The following is a 5152-nucleotide window of genomic DNA, read 5'->3' as shown; positions in this document are numbered from 1 at the left end:
CACCTCCATTTACTTCGTACTGCATTACTGGGTGAACCTGTGAAGAACTAAGAAAACCATCAATTTTCATATTCAAGAGTTCTACCTAATTAGAGAGCATGGTGACTGAATCGACGTTATAAACACTGGCTGTTTTCTTTGGCTTTGTCCTCATGACTTGCCACTGATAGTTATTCAGTGACATCTCCTCTATAAATTCATAGGCATCTTCAGGTGTTTTATTATTGATAGTTTCGCCAGCAACTGCGTCAACCATTTGTCGAGTCGAAGGATTTAGGCCATTATGAACAGTTTGAACCTGTAGCCAGAGTGGTAACCTATGGTGAGGGCATCTTCGCAAAAGGTCCTTATATCTCTCCCATGCAACGTAGAGTGTTTCTAAATCCATTTACACAAAAGAAGAGATATCATTACGTAATTTAGTCGTTTTAGCAGGTGAAAAATATATTAGTAAAAACTTTTCGATCATTTGTTCCCAAGTAGTGATTAACCCCCGTGGTAACGTATTCAACCACTTTTTAGCTTTGTTTCTCAAAGAAAAAGGGAAGAACCGAAGGCGAATGGCATAATAGAAAATGCCATTAATTTTAAATGTATCACATAGTTCTAAAAAGTTTGCTAAGTGTGCATTGGGATCTTCGTCCTGCAAACCATCAAACTGAACAAATTGCTGTATCATTTGAATTGCGTTAGTTTTTAGTTCAAAAGTATTTGCAGCTACAGCAGGTCTAACTATGCTCGATTCAGTTCCTATTAAAGAAGGTATAGCATAATCATACAGAGGGCGCGGAGTAGGATTTTGATTAACAGCAATCGCAGGAGGTAGCGAATTTTCTTGGTTTTCAGCCATCTCCTCGGTTGTGGTTTGAATATCGTCCTCTTGCTCATTCTCTGTGTATCTTAAGCTTCGCCTTATTTCTCTTTGGTTTCTGCGAACTGTGCGATCGATCTTACTGTTAAAAAGTAATGGTCCTGACGGGTTTCTTCTAGTCATAAACTATAAGAACCTGCCAGAAAAGGGAAAAAGAAAAATTAGTAATAAAAATTAGAATAAAATTTAAATTGCAGTAAAAGTAAATGGCTAAAGTAATAAAAATCGAGTGTTCTTAATATCTTAGTTCCCCGGAAATGGTGCCAAAAACTTGATACGTGATATTTGTGACAGGTTTTAAATATTTATAATGAATCGTTCTTAAAACTAACTATTATCACGATAAAGGCAAGTGTACCTATCGAACAGTAGTATAGCTTTAGTAAGACCGGATTATCGAACCTAAAGGAACTAAAAGTATTAGTATCAACTTTCTTTTTATTATCTAGCCTAAAAAATTAAAAAGGTTTTGTTTATCTAACTAGTTAATTAAACTAAGAAATCACAAAAAAGAAATTTGGGGAAAATACTTTTTGGAAAACTCGATTGATTAAGACAATACCTAAGGAAAAATTCACCTAGACTTTACATGTTATTTGACTCTGAATCGGATGATTTATTCATTCAACTTGTTCTGTAGAGATCCCTAAGTTATATTATTATCTCTCTCGAGACTAACAACATCTAACCCTAGATTGAATAATTGAAATTTCTTTCTAATTAACGCCCCAGGTTTGTATTAACTCAATCTATGGATCCCCTTATTAGGTTTCACCCTAATCCAGGAAAATCTTGTCACCCTATGTCTAGGCACGCAACTAACTCCGCTTAATTATGAAAAATTTACTCTTAGACAGGGTCTATTCCTCCTCTGAATAAGAGCTTAACTTGAATCAATAACCTGGAATATCAAAACAAGAATTGAGAACACATAATTAAGAACATGTCAAATATTTATCATACAATTCAGATAATAATAACAAGATTCGTCTTAGGTTTCATTCCTCTTAGATATTTAGGGGTTTTAGTTCATACTAATGAAAGAACACATCTCAAAAGAATAAAAATAACAAAACATAAGAAAACCCAAATAACTCCTGAGGGAATTTGAAGGGAGATCTTCAGTCTTGATGGTGAATCCAGCTTCTGAGATGGATCGATCGGCTTTCCTTGAGCAATTCCTTGCTTTCTCCTGTGTGTCCCTCGTCTAAGTGCCTCCTCAGGTCTTTAAATAGGCTTTGGAATGCCTAAGAGCCCTCAAAATTGGCCTTTTCCGAATTGGACTAAAGTTGGGCTGGGCAGGGACACACCCGTGTGACACGCCCATGTGCGATTGCTTAAGACCGTGGTCAAGGCTGTTAAATGGGCACGGACGTGTGATCTACCCGTGCAAATCGTGCTTTGACCTTGCCAAAGGGACACGACCTTGTGGTCTGCCCGTGTGAGGAAGTCCAGGCCATGTTGATTTCGTACGTTGGCCCATTTTCTCCATTTTTGGCCCATTTCTCATTCCTTTCACTCTCCTATACTCACCTAAGTATAAAACATGAAATTAAGGCAGTAGGAGCATCGAATTCACCAATTTTAAGGAAAAATCATCCATAAAGTGTGCTAAGAATGGGATAGAAATATGTATAAATTACGGTTTATCAAATATGCAACAGTCGTATGGCTTGTATTAATGTTCTGAACAACCACTCTCCTTTAACTAGGTTCCACTAGCCAAAAGTCGTTCTAGATATTGATTGTTGCTCTATTACCCACTCTTCATCCAGTACCCTATTCTAATAAACTTCGAGCACTCCAAATGCTTCTTCAGGTAGAACAGGGGTAAGATCTTAATCTTGAACTCCTAAAGCCACCCATTGAATAATATTTGGCTTTCATAACTTGCGTAAACAAGCGGTTAGTCTCCTTAACAATCGCTAACCCTATTTTACTAAAAGGGCCACGTTAAATTTGGTTAAATCTCTAAATCCAAGTCCACCTTGCGATTTAGGTTTCAAACTATTCTCCATTGGCAGCAATGTATGCCCTTATTCGTTCTATAATTACACCACCAGAATCTACTAATGATGCTTTCAAAGTCATGGTAGAATGAAATCGACAAAAAGAAACATTGTATAGTATAAACTGGAATTGCTTGTAAAATTGATTTTATGAATACCTCATTTCCTCTTAATGGTAATAGGTGAACAATCGAATTCTCTATATGTTTGAAAAACCTACCCTTAATGCTAGAAAAGGCTTCCTTTTTTCATCGCTCTATCATTGTTGGTAGTTCGAGATACTTTTCTGAATTACTTGATGTTCGCACTCCTAGTACGTTCCCAACCCGTCCCTTCATCTCTATAGGTACGTTTTCGTTGAAGTAAATAAGTGGTTTTTCAAAGTTAACCAATTGACCTGAAACTTTTTCATACTCTGACACAACTACTTTCATTGTGTTAACCCCTCCAAATTTGCCTCACCAAATAGAATACTATCATATGTAGAAAACAAATGCGTTTGCGATAATCCACTCTGCCTCATTCTTGCCCCTTTAATTACACCATCTTGTTTAGCCAATTTGAGCAAGCTAGAAAAGCCTTCCGCACAAATAAAAATAGATATGAGCTTATTGGATCCTCTTACTGTAATCCTAAGGAAAGGCAAAACTTTTCACCCTAGGATCTATTGAAAACCACTGAAAATGAAATTGTTGTTACACACTTCATTACTACTGAAGTCCAAGCATTACTAAATCCTAACTGCAACTTCATCCTTTATAGAAATGCCCACTCCACTCTATAATAAGCCTTGCTCATGTCTAATTTTAATGCAAAAGAACCATTAGAACCGTCTCGCCTTTTTTTTTTTAAGGAATGCAATATTTCATATGCTATAATAATATTATCGGTGATCTACCTCATAGATACAAATGCCCCCTAGGCTTTATCATTACAAATACCAAGGACATGCCAAAATCTATTGACCACCACTTTAGATATAATCTTGTAAATAACATTGCAAAAATTATTTGGTCAAAATTGTGGCATGTTGTGCGGCGTATTAACTTTAGGTATAAGCATGATATTAGTGCAATTGATTATATCAATATCTTATCTTCTATTTAAAACATCAATGCACTATTGGGATATGCCCTCTCCTATGATATGCCAATATTTCTGAAAAAAATAAGGCTAAAAAACCATTCGTACATGATGCTTTTAAAGGAGCCACACTTTTAACTGCATCTTAATTTCCTTAGCTCGAAACTCAGCTATCAGCTCTTCATTCATACTCTCTCCAAGATACAAGGTTGAATTCCTGATAATACATGTTCACAATCTCTTACGTGTGAAGATGTAATCAATTCCTTAAAGTAATCAGATGCGATTATAGATATTTACTTATCTCTAGTTACCAATTCTCCATTCTTGTCATGTAGTCCCCTGATAGTATTCCTCTTCTTGCGATAAGATGAAAAATTATGAAAGTAGGACATGTTTTGATCTTCAAACCGGAGCCAGTTTACTCTTGCTCATTGCTCCTAAAACATATCTTCTTTATTTGCTTCCATGTTAAATACAAGTTTAACCTCAACTAGCTTAACTAGGTTTTTCATATCAGGATCATCAGAATTCAGTTCAGACAAGCGAGAATTCAAGGTAGTCGAAATTTGCTTTCTTTCTATTTGATTCTGTAACAGCTCGTTTTTGGTTAAATCGGAACAGTAGTTTCGAGACCACAAATTTGATGTCAAAAAATTATTTTAATATTATTTTATGTGTTTACAGCATGATAGCATGTATGTGTGAAAGTTTCATAAAGAAATTTTATTGTTTGAATGCTTAATTCGATAAAAAGGACTAAATCACATAAAATGTAAAATGCATGTTCTATTAGTTAAAGGTGTCAAATAGCTTTGGCTTTTAATATGATGGCCTTAAATGGTAATTAAACCATTTTAAATGTTAGTGGACTTTTATGGACATCATTAAGTGATTTTAAATGTTATAATTTAAAGGTTAGTTTTGGTATTTAATAAATAATGTTAATATTAATAAAACAAAACCAAATTTCTTTCTCCATTCATCTTTTTGACTAAATATTGAAGAAAAATAAATCATCTTGTTGTTTTTTAGGGTTCAGCACACTCCTAGCTTGATTAAGGTATGGTTTTAGCTCAGTTTTTGATGATTTTTATATTTTTGTAATCATTGCAGCTTAATCTAGCTAGCCCGTACCTTTAATTTCAAAACTGTTAAAGATTTTGAGAATTTTCATTGTTGAATCTAT

At 34.8% G+C, this 5152-nt stretch overlaps 1 non-coding gene across 1 annotated transcript; it reads left to right on the top strand.

The window, feature by feature from the left end:
- The first annotated feature begins 314 nt into the window (after window positions 1-314).
- Window positions 315-421, top strand: LOC128282796 (small nucleolar RNA R71). The gene has a single exon (XR_008273149.1). It is a non-coding gene; the product is annotated as a small nucleolar RNA R71 (small nucleolar RNA).
- The last annotated feature ends 4731 nt before the right edge of the window (window positions 422-5152 follow it).

Source organism: Gossypium arboreum, chromosome 10 (assembly GCF_025698485.1).
Source record: "Gossypium arboreum isolate Shixiya-1 chromosome 10, ASM2569848v2, whole genome shotgun sequence".
NCBI lineage: Eukaryota > Viridiplantae > Streptophyta > Magnoliopsida > Malvales > Malvaceae > Gossypium > Gossypium arboreum.
This window is presented reverse-complemented; position numbering and strand designations above follow the sequence as displayed.